This window comes from Mytilus edulis, chromosome 2 (genome assembly GCF_963676685.1).
Source record: "Mytilus edulis chromosome 2, xbMytEdul2.2, whole genome shotgun sequence".
NCBI classification, from domain to species: domain Eukaryota; kingdom Metazoa; phylum Mollusca; class Bivalvia; order Mytilida; family Mytilidae; genus Mytilus; species Mytilus edulis.
The window spans coordinates 38,862,554-38,880,521 of NC_092345.1; the positions used below are offsets into that span (position 1 = coordinate 38,862,554).

At 34.6% G+C, this 17,968-nt stretch overlaps 1 protein-coding gene across 1 annotated transcript in view; it reads left to right on the plus strand.

Annotated features, from left to right (window-relative positions):
• Window positions 1-17,968, plus strand: part of LOC139510157 (glutamate decarboxylase 1-like) — a 164,704-nt gene that overhangs the window by 5,533 nt on the left and 141,203 nt on the right. Inside the window, exons 2-3 of the mRNA XM_071296502.1 lie at window positions 5,794-5,939; window positions 9,167-9,242. The gene's annotated coding sequence lies outside the window, so the exon portion shown is untranslated. The remainder of the gene's footprint in view (window positions 1-5,793; window positions 5,940-9,166; window positions 9,243-17,968) is intronic.

A 17,968-nucleotide genomic window follows, 5' to 3' on the forward strand; every position in this document is an offset into this window, starting at 1 on the left:
ATTTTGGTAAGTATTTTTAGTGCTGTAACTAAATTATTTCAACACAGACTAAATTTATATTACATTAATACAAGGGGTAGCCAAAATATTCATGAATAATGGATCAAGACAGGATTAAAATGATAAAAAACAGGAATTACTTTCATTACTGATACCTGGTCCTACCTTTTTCATTTAAACTTAAGTTTAAGAGATCATAATGAAAGTATTCTGAATGTAAATTCTTCATTATTTGAAATAAAAGGAAATTAGTTAGCAATCCTTGTATGAACAAACTAAAAAACAATAATTAAAGTATGTCTCATTGATTCCATGCAAGTTCTACTATTAAATGAATGGACTCAAATGGTTCTTAGGGGACGACCATTTGATATTCTGGGGGGGGGGGGGGGGGGGGGCGGGAGGATTTTGAAAATAAATAACTCAGCCTTGATAATCACAAAAATAAATGGTTTGTTCTGTGGTAGTTTGAAAATTAATTACCTGACTTGCAATGTATAGAAAATAAATAACTCAGCAGGTCTAATCGAAAGAATGAGATGGCACCAGATTCTTCATAAATTCATCTTTTTTCCCCAAAAAAATCGGGAGACACTTCTCAAATTTTTTAATAACAAAAGTATAAATATTATTTAAATATACTTGAAATGTCTGAAAATTGGTTTCATTTAACTTGAGGTATATTGTCTCAGGAAACCATAAGTACATCACTTTTATTTTAACAGGGCCGTAACTACATGTAGGAAATTTCAAAACCAAACGCTTGTCTCCATATCAAATTGTGTTCACGGCCTTGCAAGAAGAAAGTTCTGTTTTCCCTCAGACTTATAGCCCTGATTTTTCGGGATCAATGTTTCTTATTTATTTGTCTTTTGTTCATTGATTGCCCTTCTGTATTCTGTTAGTGTTGCATTCTTTTTGTAATCTTGTAATTTTGTTATAAAGTTGATCATGAGTTTTAAAAAAAAAATCAGCCACAGACTTAACTATGTGAATTCCTTTTTTGCTTTATCATGCACATTGGTCTTTTAATGTTGTCCCTAGAAACTTCAGTCTTACACTGAATTTATACATTTTCCTTTGAGACCAAAATATTGTCAAAAAATTATTAAAACAAAACTTCATATTCAGATTATGAAAGGGTCTTCGGAACACCCAGAAAGCATGATTTTGCATCATTTATTCTATAGCTTCTTGGGCCTTCAGTGGCTCCAAAACCCTTCAAAAAAAAAAAAAATTAAAAAAGAAATAAAAGCTAGGAGCTATTTGATTCAACTCTTTCAGATCTTTGATTAAAATTTTTCTTACTAAATATATCAAGAGATTTAAGATATGTAATTTGATGGTGGTGATAAGTTTGATACTGTATTGAAAAACACATAGCCAAAGTTACAGTTTTCATCTTTGAATCTGAATTCAGATCTTCAAAATAGGATAAAAAAATCTCACCTCCATAATTTAGTTTTTGTTTGTGAATAATTCTTAGCTAAATGCTGATATTGATACGCCTGTGACAATGCAATTGCAAAGTTGTGAAGCACAATCAATATGCCACACAGCCTAATGTTCTGAACTTTGAATGAAAAAGAAGTGTATATCAACCTTCAATCTAGGATATAGTTTTTTACGAGTTTTTGATAGTAAAAGTGGCACTGTTTTTATTTCTACTGTATTTCCGTTATGTAATGTTGTCATTTTAGCGGTATATTTAACATTGCAATAAAGCGCGGAGGTTTTGCTAGCCATAAAACCAGGTTCAACCCAACATTTTTTCTTAAAATGTCCTGTACCAAGTCAGGAATATGGCAGTTGTTATATAATAGTTCGTTTCTATATGTTGTATTGTCTTTTTTTTTTGTTGCACGTCAGGGTTTTGTTGCTTCGTTGAGTTCCTCTTATAGTTGATGTGTTTCCCTCTCTTTAAGTATGTGACCCAGATTTGTTTTATCTCAATCGATTTATGAACTTTAAACAGCGGTATACTAGTGTTTCATTTATTTAGCCAAAACGGGAGTTCCTGTAGGAAATTGCTTATCTATATTTACAGAAATGCAATCTATATTGAGTGACGTTACGCGCGATGTTCGTGCTTATAATCGTAACAGACGTTATCGCTAAATTCGGACGTTTTTCATGGTTTAGACGCTACAAAAATACTTCTAGAATAAGTAAAGTTAATGTACCTGTCTGGTTAGGGGGAGGGTTGGAATCCCGCTAACATGTTTAACCTCGCCACACTATGTATGTATGTGCCTGTCCCAAGTCAGGAGCCCGTAATTCAGTGGTTGTCGGTTGTTTATGTGTTACATATTTGTATTTCGTTCATTTTAGATAAAATACGGCTCTTAGTTTTACCGTTTGAATTGTTTTACGTTGTCATTGTGGGGCCTTTTATAGCTGACTATGGATCATGGGCTTTACTCATTGTTGAAGGCCGTACGATGACCTATAATTGTTAATGTCTGTGTTATTTTGGTCTCTTGTGGAGAGTTAATTGTCTCATTGGCAATCATACCACATGGCTTCTACGGGACCCCAATTGCGGTTTCAGTTGTTCTCGACAATTGTCGGTATGGTGGCCTTATACTTCAAATGGAATTATTTATGCAGTCTTTGTAAGTACCAAACAAATAGTTTTCACAAGAATAACATGACAGGTACGTAACTGTCAAATAAGCATCATTCAAAGAAGAAGAAAAAACTTGATAGAGACTATCAATATTAGGAACGATTTAAAATATATTGTGTCACGATCTATACTCCCGATTCGGCGCTTACAATACACTAACTTAGTGTCGTTCAAATGTTCTCCGCAATATTTAAAAAAAATCTACCGCAGATATGTATTGTATGTTACCCGGTCTAGTGTATTTTGTGACAAGTGTAAGTTTTTTTCTTAGTTTTCATAGTAATATATTCGTATCGTTTCAAAGATACATTGGGAACATCATCCGAAACATTCTTCGTCCGTAAATTTTAAAGAAGACTCTTTAGTGCTATAAGATAGAAACGCAAAAAAAAATGCTCGTATAATTACGCACCCAAATTTTACTCGTTTAAACTTGCAAGTGTTGCACTTAATTTAAAATTTGCGAGTAAAAATAAAACATTCAATCTGTTCCGGGTTGAGGGCAACACTTATCAATATCATAGAATAATAAAAAGAATCAGAAAAATCAGTAACATATAGATAAATCAAATCGTAGTTTAAAAAGTATCTCTCTATATATGTAGTTGAACAATATATGCACCGACAATCGACAAAATTGTGCGCTTGTTCTGTGTTTTTTTATGGCACTGCGTTTTTAGTTGTTTTGGCTATTCAAAACGACGTCAGGTTGTCGCCGTAAGAAATTTAGTGCGTGCGACATCTTGTCACCAATTTTCAAACATTGTTTTCTCGGAAAGTACGAATGCAATGGAAATCAATATAGATATTTTGAAAATATTAGAAAAATAACATGTCTATATAAGACTTTGATTGTCGACAATCAAGTGCAAAACTAATCATCGTTTTCGTTTATTTCGACTGTACGCAACGTTTTTGCAAAAATTGAACGCATGACATTTTATTCACAAAATTTAAATATTTAGGATCTTTTTTGTTTTTCTGTTTGACCGATTTTGCCTTTGAAATTAATTAATTATAGATAAACAACATTATACTAGCTATATCATTTTCTCACCTGATGACATCATTTATCCGTATTTTTTAACTGTTTTCGTTAAAGTAGTTTCGAAAATGGAGATGGGACATAATGAAACTTTGCAGATTTGCATGGCGTAATGCGGGGTTCACACATTGCCGATTATTGCTCCCGTTTGAGATCAGACAGCGATACGACACGAAAAGTGAAAAAGTCGGATTAGTATCCTCAATTATCTGGAATGTCCTATTATTGTCTGAACGCAGTCGTTTTAGTTCGTAACAGATTCCTACTGGTCGGGAAGGGTCCGAATAGTTCGGCAAAGCACCCCGACAGTTAGGTGCGTCCCGTAACATTCGGGGAAACTCAGCCGATTTTGTCTAGTCGGATTACAATCGTGCCTATGTCGTGACAGATTCTGCTGTATCGGATCGAATTCCTAACAATGTTCTGTGTATTCGGGACGGTGTCATGTGGAACGGGAATGATCTGGAGAAGTCCCGACAATAACAGAATACAATACGACTGAGACCAGACAAAGCCGTTTGCAATGCGATAGAGCGGACCGTGATAGGATTACGTTCCGACAGTACCTGATCATCCCGATTATGCCGACAGTTTTCGAACGGATAACTTCCGTCAGCGTCGGTTCACTGTCTTGTCACTATCTGATCTCTGTCGGATTACATTCGGTAGAATCGGGACGCAGTCGTGACAGACTCGGTCGAATTTTACCTGGCGAAAGATACAAATCGAATTTCCATCCACGATTCACAGGATCTCGATCAGACTTTTGACAAATTTTAATCGGGAATGGTCCTGTCAAGGACGGCAGTAAAAATCGTGAATGTGTGACCCCAGCTTAACAGAATAAGACGCCATTAGCCGTCAAAAAAATATATCATAGTGGGTTGTCATTTCATGGCAATTCGCGGCAAAAAAAAAAAAATAATATTGAAAATCGGCGAAAAAAAGTTGAAAAGAAGGCTCATACTTCAGTTTTCGTCGTAAAATGTTACCCGGGACAGCCCATTATTTTTCCAAAATCCGGAATCAAATGCATACCAACATGAACAAATGCGTTTTATATTGTTTTAATGGAAATAATTGAACAAGGATATTTATATCCAGTACAATAATATCTTTGTTTTACTTAAAATACGTTTTTTCTGCACCTGCGCGCAGTTTTACCCACAAAACATACTAAAAAACGTAAACGGTACGAACATCGCGCGTAACGTCAGTGAAAAAAAGAGAACATACAGAATTTCACCAAATCTAGTTAATCTCAAAGATTTTAATGAAATTAACTCAAATATGAAGTTATATAGGTATTTCAAGAAGATCGAGAAAATCCTGGGTCTTAACTATGATGAGTCAGCATAAACTCACAGTTTACAGTATGCATACTTTACTTGAAGCCCTGAATGCAAATGAATTCAAAATATATATGCGTATCTGTTTTTAAACTCTTTGCAATTGCATTTATTTACTCTTCGCAGTCATTAAAACTCATATATCATTCCTGAATATTATTGTTGAGTGTTTTTGTCCTGTCGGTAAACCAAAAGTAAGCCATGACATCTAAATGTGTGTTTGGGAACGTGGCATTAAAATATACCAGCTAGAAATACAAACAAATACCTCAATAAAACTAGCAATAGTGTGTCCTATTCTTAATATGTACCATATATTCCATGTTAATAGAATCAAAATCAGATATAGGCAGTCACTTCTATATAATTGTTAATGACTGTTAATGACTTCATTATACTAAATCCATCAGATGTTGGGTGTGTATTGATTGCTATTTTAGTCTTAGATGCATGATTTTGTTTTTTAGTTAATTGTTATTGGCTTTGAAATAGCTGTCAGTAACTGCAGCGAGTACCATCAGATCTATTCATAGTATCTTTTTGTTGTGGGGATGTCACGTCCACTCAGTTTTTTGTTAGATGTATTTCTTTTTGTATCCATCTGATGAGTTAAGCCCTTTTTAACTGTCCCAGTTTAAGAGGAGGGTTGGGGCCTTCAAACTAGTTTACCCCCATCATATTTATATGTGCCTGTTCCGAGTTGGGAGCCTGTAATTTAATGGTTTGTGTGCATTGCTGTTTTTTATATTTGATAAGATATTTTTTTGTAGGTCTTGTCAAGGACGTATATTAGAAGGATAGGAAACTTCTGATACCGTCTTGATAAAATTCGAGAAGTACCTCGAATCGCGAGAAAACACGAGATCTGCAGAAAATTTCAGAGGGAACCGGCGCTTCGAAATTTCTTCATCAATTTGTAAGTATAAAAACATTATATGAATAATTAAAAACATATTTAGTAGAAGTATTTTTATGGTATTGAATGATATTTTACTACAAAAACAACATAAGACGTTTATAAACATCATAATAAGTGATCATAAGTAAGGATGCGAGATGCAGCCCATGATGCTGATACCGAGGTGGTATGACCCGTCATGTTGCAATGAAATTATTTATTCTTATTGCATTTACTTGTACAAAATTATTTGATTTCAAGTTTTAGATAGTATTTCCGTTTGCAGATGAAAGTAGGGGTCTTTTATTGTGTATTTCACGTGTAATATAACATATAAACCAGCCCTTTTCAGTAAACAAAATGGCGACTTCCATGGAGAATGGCCTTTTATTTTTTCAGCTAAACTTGCATTTTTGGTGTTAAAAGACGCTCTAAATTGCATGAGTTCCTTTCCTTTTTTAGCTCACCTGGCCGAAAGGACAAGTGAGCTTTTCTCATCGCTTGGCGTCTGGCGTCCGTCGTCCGTCGTCGTCGTCCTGCGTTAACTTTTACAAAAATCTTCTCCTCTGAAACTAGCATTTAGAGCAAATCTGACTGGAGTAAAATTGTTCATCAGGTCAAGATCTATCTGCCCTGAAATTTTCAGATGAATCGGACATTTCGTTGTTGGGTTGCTGCCCCTGAAATGGTAATTTTAAGGAAATTTTGCTGTTTTTGGTTATTATCTTGAATATTATTATAGATAGAGATAAACTGTAAACAGCAATAATGTTCAGCAAAGTAAGATCTACAAATAAGTCAACATGACCAAAATGTTCAGTTGACCACTTTAGGAGTTATTGCCCTTTATAGTCAATTTTTAACCATTTTTCGTAAATCTTAGTAATCTTTTAGAAAAATCTTCTCCTCTGAAACTACTGGGCCAAATTTAACCAAACTTGGCCATAATCATCATTGGGGTATCTAGTTTAAAAAATGTGTCCGGTGACCCGGCCAACCAACCAAGATGGCTGCCATGGCTAAAAATAGAACATGGGGGTAAAATGCAGTTTTTGGCTTATAACTCAAAAACCAAAGCATTAAGAGCAAATCTGACAGGAAGTAAAATTGTTGATCAGGTCATGATCTATCTGCCCTGGAATTTTCAGATGAATCGGATAATCGGTTGTTAGGTTGCTGCCCCTGAATTGGTAATTTTGAGGAAATTTTGCTGTTTTTTTGTTATTATCTTGAATATTACTATAGATAGAGATAAACTGTAAACAGCAATAATGTACAGCAAAGTAAGAACTAAAAATAAGTCAGTATGACCAAAATAGTCAATTGACCCCCTAAGGAGTTATTGCCCTTCATAGTCAATTTTTAACAATTTTCTTAAAATTTGAAGATTTTCAATAACATTTTCCACAGAAAGTACTGATATAGATAGAGATAATTGTAAGCAGCAAGAATATTTAGTAAAGTAAGATCTACAAACACATCACCATCACCAAAACACAATTTTGTCATGAATCCATCTGTGTCCATTGTTTAATATTCACATAGACCAAGGTGAGCGACACAGGCTCTTTAGAGCCTCGTTATATTTACGTTTGCATAGCAAATTTCAACTCTATTTGTTAAGAGGTTAGTCAAATATTGAAGTTATTTAACCCCTCCATCTTTTTTTGTCAATTATTTACCAATCAGAGCAGAAATGCTATTTTGCAGCTATATTGTTGAATATAGGCTACACAATCACATATTGCATTATTTTTTCCAATTTCTCAGACATTTTTACACTTGCATAGCAAATTTCAGTTTCTTTTGTTGAGTATTTGATTAGATATTGAGCTACAAAATGAACAATTTTTTAATAGCTCTATTTTGTTTCATAATATCTACCTATCAGAATAGAGCTGCTAGTTTGCCGGTATAAGGTCAATGCACATTGCATAAAAATGCATTAAAGTTATTTTGTTCCCTCATTAGATATATTTAGACTTGAAGAGAACAAATGAGCTTCCTATTTTGGAAAATGAAATAGATATTGAGCCTTTCTTTGCTAATATTAATTTTAATTTTGTTTCACTCTCAAAATAACTGAACCGGGGCAATGTAGTTAATAAGCAGCTCCACAGTCAATATAGGAATAGTTAACAAAATGTACTTTAAAGGTCTTTTGTTCCTTACATGCTTTTGAGCATACTGAGAAAAATTAGGCCTCCTTATCTGGCATAAAAACATACATAGACCGTTGGTTTTCCCGTCTGAATGGTTTTACACTAGTAATTTTGGGGCCGTACATTAACCTTTAATGGTTTACTTTTATAAATTGTTATTTGGATGGAGAGTTGTCTCATTGGCACTCACACCACATCTTCCTATATCTACATTTTTTTATCTGTCTTATACTTCTGTCTCAGTTATCAGGGATGTATCATGCAATATTAAAAATGGTGTGTTTCCAACCCAGGATAAAGGGGGTTCCAACTATACGTTCCCCATTCAAAAATATTGATTGTCCCCAAAAAGGGGGTTCTTACCCCCAGAACCCCCTGTCTTGATCCTCCACTAAAACCAAAACTAAGTCAAATATTACTTTATTCATTTTGGATTTTCAGGCTTGCCGGATCGTCTGATAATGTTCAAGCTTTTTTGAAAAATAAAATTATTTCCCTACCTACCTACCCACACCTGGCTTGGCAGGGTCATGATTGGGGAAACAAACAATATTTTAATTTAGGCCCAACGAAAGGACGTATAACTCACAATTGAGATTTCTGTATGACTTAAAATTATGAGGGACTATTGAGATACACATCGGATATCCATGAATTGAAGGCATGATTCATGCAAAATTAAGATACTCAATACAAATATAAAAAAAGAAGATGTGGTATAATTGCCAAAGAGACAACTCTCCAAAAGAGACCAAAATGACACAGAAATTAACAACTATAGGTCACCGTACAGGCTTCTTGTTTGATTTCATGATACTTTGGCTTGGGTATTAGAGCAACAAATAAGTTTCAATTTCCATGACTGAAAAAATAAAAGTTTTTAGTGGTGTCTCATCTTTATAAAATGAGGATAATATTGTAAAATCAATTTGATAATTATTCCATTCAACATGTTTTACTTGAAAGATACTTTTTCATTAATTATGTAAATTAATTTGGATTTTTTTCTCTGGTTATTTTCAATCATGACATTAAACCCTTTGTATTTTATGTACCTCTCAATGTTTTCATTGTTTTTTTAAGGTTCTCAGGTGTTTACATTGACCAATTTTACCCAACTGATTGCCTTACCATTGACTAAGAAGTACTAAATAATCAGGTATGTTTTTTTTTAAATATGTATATATGCAAAACTTAAGATTATTTATCAAATATAGGAAGATGTGGTATGAGTGCCAATGAGACAACTCCACATGTACATGCCCAAGTAACAATTTATAAAAGTAAATCATTATAGGTCAATTAAGGTACAGCCTTCAGCACAGAGCGTTGGCTCACATCAAAACAACAAGCTATAAAGGCCCCCCCCCCCCCCCCCCAAAAAAAAAAAATACTAGTGTAAAACATTCAAACGGGAAAATCAACAGTCGAATCTATAAAACATACTTAAGTGGTCATTAGGGATTGAAAAACATATTTTCATATAAATTTTGAAGTGAAATGTACATGTATACACGAATCCTTGTTAGTTATACGTCCTTGGTCTTGTGTTGTGCCGTTATGAAATTGTCCCAGGTAAGGGGTTGAGAGCGTCACCAAACTAGTTAAACCGCACCAAATTTTGTACGTGCCTGTCCTTATTCAGTGGTTGTCGTTTGTGTTTAACGTATTCGGTTTTTCTTTATTTTGTACAAAAATTAGGACGTTAGTTTTCTCGTTTGAAATGATTAACATTTGTCATTTCGGGGACTTTTAAAGCTGACTATGTGGTACGGTTCATTGTTACAGTCCATACGGTTATATATAGTTACTTAGTCTTCTTACTTTTATAATTATGATGTGCTTCTTGTAAGTCATACTTAATATCAGAATTACTTTACCTTTGAATTACTAGTATTTTACAGCAACATTTGTTTCAAAATGTATGATGATCTATGATACTCAAACATATTGAACTATTGAGAACAATATGTTGTTCCTTTATTCCTATATTTTCTTTTCTTTTATCAAAAAGTTAAATATACAATTCTAATAGCTATTAACGGTATATGTTGATATATCTATATAATTACAAATCTTATTTTTATAAATAAATGTCGAACGTTATGCATCATAGAGTTCATTCAATAGCACTAATGAAAAAGTCAAAATAAATGTGGAAACACAAGCATGTAAAATTAATGGAAACAAACAAACAAACATAAAAATATATATTATATTAGATACAAGCGAATGCAGTTAAATGAGAGAAACACAATCTAGTAACTGATATTGACACGACTTGTCCATAATACGGTTTAACAGTTTAAGCTTCCAATGTGTACATGCATTCGACAGCTGTTAGTAGTTCATTGGTATCGTGTACATACTTCAACATATGTTGGTTATTGATATACGCGCGCAATTCAATCCTTTCAAGTAACATTCGTTTTAGAGGTAAGTTGTTAATGTGTATATTATAATATTTAAAGATAAGAACGTGATTTTATTTTGCATGAGTCGGTCAGCAGAAACAAGCTTGGTACCCAGTGTGTGCCGTAATGCAAATAAACTTTTGCTGGCTGAGTTTGTTTTAAGATAAGCGAGTCTACACTTAAACATGGTACAAGATGTAGAAGTGGATATGGTATCTACTTAACACCGTATCAGAGATAACAGAGACCAAATGGTATAATCTCCAACAACAAAATTTTACGAATAAATGAATAAAAAAAAAAGCAACAGCCATAAATTCCTATTAAAGTTTGGGAAATTAGACATTATACTTGAAAAATTAAGATTTTATTTAATTCTAATCATTTAAAGGATATATTTGGCACCATTGAGCTATTCAAGTGCAAAGCTACTTTGACATTTTGTTTTCTTGACAATTATTTTATCATCTTTGATATTATTTTGATTACAAAGTTGGTTTATCTATAAAAGTTCAAGAAAAATACAAAAATGTTTTTTTTTAAATAAAAGTATACTTATTCAAAGAAATTAATCTGAAAAATTAATTGTCACTTTTTGTCCTGTGACTTTCTGTCCTACATTCATGTAACCATGAACCCTATGTATTTTTTTCCGTGTTTTTTTTCCATGAATTTAGGAAAATTAGTTTAAAAAAACAACAACTGCCAAACAAGAAGTACTTAATATAATATTTAAGTACCCTCAGTATAGGTGTGGCTTTTTGGGTAAATTTTGTTTCTGAATTAATTCCGAACTATAAATTTTAGTTTTTAACCTAGATTAATTAAATTCTTAAATTTTACAGCAATACACCAAACTTCATATCGACCCATGATTCAGTAACATCAATATATTACGAAGATAGCTGTATGGTTTGATGAAAATCCAAGTTGATTTGTAAAAAAATGTAATAAAAAAACTAAAGTGTACTATCTGAATTTTGTCCGAACTGCAAATTCTAGCTTTTTTTTACCTAGATTTATTCAATCCTTAAATTTGACAGCAATACACCAAACGACATAATGACTTGTGATTCAGTAAGATCAATATATTATCAAAGTATCTGTATAGCTTGCTGAAAATCCAAGTTGATTTGAAAAAGTTATAAAAAACTAAAGTGTACCATCTGAATTTTGTCCGAACTGCAAATCCTAGATTTTTTTTACCCAGATTAATTAATTCTTAAATTTGACAGCAATACACCAAACTACATAACGACCTAGGATTCAATAGAATCATTATATGACTGAAAATCCAAGTTGATTTGAAAAGGTTATAAAAATAATTAAAGATGCCTATCTGAATAACATAATTTAATCATTTTTTTTTCTAACTATTAATTAAATTCTTTAATTTCACAGCAATGAACCAAACTTCCAAATAAACTGGAATTTTGTAAGGATCTATATTTAATTTAGTTAGATCGGCTGATTTACACCAGTCAAGACTAAATTTGAAGGTCCAGACTAATCAAGAACTTGAGGTTGAGACTGGTTAAGACTGAGAAGAGACTAGTCGAGACAGGTCGAGACTGATCGAGACTTGGTAGAGACCATTTCAGACTACACCAAGATCTTCAAATACTGAATCAGACTAATTAAGTCAAGTCGAGACCTAGTCGAGTACAGTTAAGTACAGTTAAGTACTGTCGAGACAATGTCGAGACTAGTCGAGTAAAATGTGTGCACGACTTTACTAGTCGAGCACACATCTGGTTAATTCAGATTCTAAGCAGTTTATAGTGAAATACAGCTGTTTCTCAAACCATGCCTTTTTTTGGGGGAGATTTATAATATTCATAGATAACTTGATTTGTTAACATACTGGTTCCCGGATATGATCTCTATGTTTCATTTCATAACAAGACACAACTTGGGACTGTTACCAGTTTAAAAACATATTGTTGCAGTGAAAATTGAATTCGGAAGTAGGCAAAAAGTGGAGGTAGGAGTAGTACAGAATTTTAGTATAAGTTTAATTCCTCACAAGGTCAGGGCATATAAATGTTGAAAATATGTCACACATCCATATATTTTGACCTTTGAATAAAATAGAAGTTCATACCACATTTCCATTCTCAGATATATTTTTTTACGAAACTTCATAGTAAAAAGTGGAAGTTTTAGCCGCAAAGGGAGTTCTTATGGGAAATGGCATTGTCTATATTTACAGAAATGCAACCTATTAAACCGTTTTTTTTTCGAAAGTGATGGATTTCTAAGGGTTGTTAAATATTTCGCGGTGGTGTCTTTCAATGGCTTTGTTTGGACTTGTTTATTTGCTTTTGGCCTTGAATGTTTGTACCTGATAATTTTATTAACTATGTATTTGCATTCAGGTTTCGCAGATCAAATTTTGTGTTAATTTACGTTCTTGATTGAGTTAAGCCTTCCAATTATATTTTATCGTGTGTTTTTCTATGTTGTGATGTTATACTATTGTTTCAGAAAAAGGGAGAAGGTTTGGTACCATTTAAACGTTTAATCCCGCTGCAAATGTTTGCACCTGTCCTAAGTCAAGAATCTGATGTACAGTAGTTGTCGTTTGTTTATGTAATTTATACGTGTTTCTCGTTTCTCGTTTTTTATATATAGATTAAACCGTTGGTTTTCCCGTTTGAATGGTTGTACACTAGTAATTTTAGGGCCCTTTATAGCTTATTGTTCGGTGTGAGCCAAGGCTCCGTGTTGAAGGCCATACATTGACCTATAATGGTTTACTTTTATAAATTGTTGTTTGGATGGAGATTTGTCTCATTGGCACTCATACCACATCTTCCTGTATCTATATATAGTTAGTTGTTTTGGTAAATTCTGTACTAGTTTACTGAACAACTGGATAAACACATTCTCCGAATATTTTGCAAATGTTCACAACGAAAATAAATGTTTTGTTTTACAAAAAAAAACTCTATGAATAATATATTCACTATATACGTAGTGCTTATTGAAATATTATGTATGTACGACACATTGACAAAGTCTTGGAAGATGGAGGTGGCATATTTACATGTAGGTTCTCTCAATATTTGATAAAAAGTGAAAAAAATCAATTAGATCGTAATATTTAATCCGCTAACAAATGTTCAGAAGGTGTGTTCCCATTTCGCCTTAGCCGTCAATTCTAGGTAAAAAAAAAAGAAGGTTAAAACACACAAATAGTCAATATGTGAGTTGTACTAATGCAAAATGTGAATTTAGATGAAAAAAATAAATAAATAACTTAAACCTGTGTTTTTATAACAATAAAAAACAACATGTAATTAGAGATTTTTTCTCCTGGATTATTATCTTTATATTTATTTATCAAAAGTGACACTTTTTATGATTTAAAAAATTGTTAAATCAGAAAAAATCTACAATAAAACATTAGTCCGTAGGAAAGTTGCTTCTTTTATGCTTTATTCAATAAAAGTTTCAATTTTATGTGTTTTATTCAATTAGAAAACTCTTAATAGTTAACATATCATTTTTAACATTGTACAACACAAAAATTAAAAAGAAAAGAAAAAGAGTTTCCCCGCAGGCTTGTTTACATATACATGATATATAACAGCAATTTTAATAAAATAAATAAAGTAATAATTTTTTTTTTTTAAATTCTGTTAATTATATATAATCAAAATAATACATGGTATACTATGACTTGACTTCTTCAAGCTTGGTCCAAATTACCAATGATTAGTTCATTAGTTAGCTTGGTCAACATTACTACTGAATCAAACTCATTAATTGGTTTGAGCATTAATTGGTTTGAGATAACTCTCATTTGTCACATGACATTTTATGGCTTGCACAATTCTTTATAATTAATAATGATAATTGAGAACTATTCACATTCTTCAATTAAATATAACTAGAGGCTCTCAAGAGCCTGTATCGCTCACCTGATTCTACTTGGGTTTTTGAAATCATATGAAAAAATATAAAATTTGGCTAAAAGTGACAACACAACCTCATTGATAAGGAAAGGAACATGTTTAATTTCATTCAAAAGTCCCCCACTGGCGGCCATCTTGGATGGCGGATCGGCTACAAAGTAACAACACTTGGTCAGCACCTCATAAGGAACATTCATGCCATGTTTGGTTTTATTCCATTCAGTGGTTCTCTAAAAGAAGTCATTTGTATGCATTTCCCATAGGGTCCTATGTTAAACTAAGTCCCCTGCTGGCGGCCATCTTGGATGATGGATCTGCTACAAAGTAACAACACTTGGTCAGCACCTCATAAGGAACATTCATGCAATGTTTAGTTTTATTCCATTCAGTGGTTCTCTAAAAGACGTCATTTGTATGCATTTCCCATAGGGTCCTATGTTAAACCAAGTCCCTGTTGGCGGCCATCTTGGATAATGGATCGGCTACAAAGTAACAACACTTGGTCAGCACCACATTAGGAACATTCATGCCATGTTTGATTTCTTTCCATTCAGTGGTTCTCTAAAAGAAGTCATTTGTATGCATTTCCCATAGGGTCCTATGTTAAACTAAGTCCCATGCTGGCGGCCATCTTGGATGATGGATGGGCTACAAAGAAACAACACATGGTCAGCACGGCATAAGGAACATTCATGCAATGTTTGGTTTCATTCCATTCAGTTGTTCTCTAAAAGAAGTCATTTGTATGCATTTCCCATAGGGTCCTATGTTAAACTAAGTCCCCCGCTGGCGTCCATCTTGGATAATGGATCGGCTACAAAGTAACAACACTTGGTCAGCACCACATTAGGAACATTCATGCCATGTTTGATTTCATTCCATTCAGTGGTTCTCTAAAAGAAGTCATTTGTATGCATTTCCCATAGGGTCCTATGTTAAACTAAGTCCCCCGCTGGCGGCCATCTTGGATGATGGATTGGCTACAAAGTAACAACACTTGGTCAGCACTCCATAAGGAACATTCATGCTATGTTTGGTTTCATTTCATTTAGTGGTTCTCTAGAAGAAGTCATTTGTATGCATTTCCCATAGAGTCCTATGTTAAACTAAGTCCCCCGCTGGCGGCCATCTTGGATGATGGATCGGCTACAAAGTAACAACACTTGGTCAGCACTCCATAAGGAACATTCATGCTATGTTTGGTTTCATTCCATTTAGTGGTTCTCTAGAAGAAGTCATTTGTATGCATTTCCCATAGGGTCCTATGTTAAACTAAGTCCCCCGCTGGCGGCCATCTTGGATGATGGATCGGCTACAAAGTAACAACACTTGGTCAGCACCCCATAAGGAACATTCATGCTATGTTTGGTTTTATTCCATTCAGTGGTTCTCTAAAAGAAGTCATTTGTATGCATTTCCCATAGGGTCCTATGTTAAACTAAGTTCCCGGCTGGCGGCCATCTTGGATGATGGATCGGCAACAAAGTAACAACACTTGGTCAGCACCTCATAAGGAACATTCATGCCATGTTTGGTTTCATTCCATTCAGTGGTTCTCTAGAGGAAGTCATTTGTATGCATTTCCCATAGGGTCCTATGTTAAACTAAGTCCCCCGCTGGCGGCCATCTTGGATGATGAATCGGCAACAAAGTAACAACACTTGGTCAGCACCTCATAAGGAACATTCATGCCATGTTTGGTTTCATTCAATTCAGTGGTTCTCTAAAAGAAGTCATTTGTATGCATTTCCCATAGGGTCCTATGTTAAACTAAGTCCCCTGCTGGCGGCCATCTTGGATGATGGATTGGCTACAAAGTAACAACACTTGGTCAGCACTCCATAAGGAACATTCATGCTATGTTTGGTTTTATTCCATTCAGTGGTTCTCTAAAAGAAGTCATTTGTATGCATTTCCCATAGGGTCCTATGTTAAACTAAGTCCCCGGCTAGCAGCCATCTTGGATGATGGATCGGCAACAAAGTAACAACACTTGGTCAGTACCTCATAAGGAACATTCATGCCATGTTTGGTTTCATTCCATTCAGTGGTTCTCTAAAAGAAGTCATTTGTATGCATTTCCCATAGGGTCCTATGTTAAACTAAGTCCCCCGCTGGCGGCCATCTTGGATGATGGATCGGCTACAAAGTAACAACACTTGGTCAGCACCTCATAAGGAACATTCATGCCATGTTTGGTTTCATTCCATTCAATGGTTCTCTAGAAGAAGTTCAAAATGTAAATTGTTAACGACGACGACGACGGACGACGACGGACGACGGACGACGACGACGGACGACGGACGCCAAGTGGTGAGAAAAGCTCACTTGGCCCTTCGGGCCAGGTGAGCTAAAAAGTGAGTGTATCCACTCAAAGCACTTAAAGTTGAAGTACTCGTACTGAACACAGCTGAACACAACTCACTAACTTTTTGGACAATCATAATAGAAATACCAGATGAATTGAATGCACTACTAGCAGCCATGAAGTTAACTGGAAAAGAACCTGCCTGGAAGTTTTCCGCAAGTTCTGACCAGGTGTCAGTACAGCTGACGTGGACCAAGACAAAGGCTAAGGAACCAGAGGCACACTCCAGTAAAGCCAAGCCGGCCCTGAAAGGTAAACCACCATCCACCAGGAGAAGGGACGCCACGCGTTACAACCAGTGGGTGCAGGCCAAAAGCACTGCTGCAACATCGGCTGAGGTCTTACCACACACCACCAAGGTAGACCAGAACCAACAAACAGAAGCCACAACAGCACGAGATGGAAGCAGGGAGATAGTACCCACAAAGTATCAAGGGGAACCTGAGGGCATTTGCATCAAGACGGACACAGTCATCAGTCCGTACAACCCCAGGAAGGCATGCCATCGCCAATACTACATGTACCTCCAGCCAACCAAAGACAGAGGCAAGCGATGCCGGATCGACTATGACTAGAAATTCGACCTAGACGATCCCGAGTTGCTCCGGACAACACCACCTCACACATCGCCACTATTGATGCCATCTCCAGAGGCAGTTACATCAGCTCTTTTGATCTTGGAACGGCCAGATACGCCTTATCACACTCCTAGAAGCAAAGTAAAAGCTAAACGGTCAGCAGAACCAGACTATAAGTAGAAAGTCCGCAATACCCATAAAGGATAGCCGGACAGAAAAACCCATACATCATCATCATCAAAGCACTTAAATCAAGTTGTAATAATATTGTGCTACAAAAAGGAAATCACATTTTAAAAGTTGTTAAAGAAGTTCAATTTCTAGGAATTATTTTTGATAGACAACTCACATAGAACAATCATGTTCAGAATATTAATACAAGATGTACACAAATTTTAAACTGTATGAAACTTTTAACTGGAACGAAATGGGGAGCAACAATTTATACTCTAAGACAAATTTATTATTGCTTTAATAAGATCTAAGATTGACTATGGTAATGAGGTATATACTACAGCCTCTGCTTCTATAAGGACAATACTAGATAAAATACAAACACAATCTTTACGTTTATGTACAGGTTCTATGAAGTCAGCCTCGTTAAA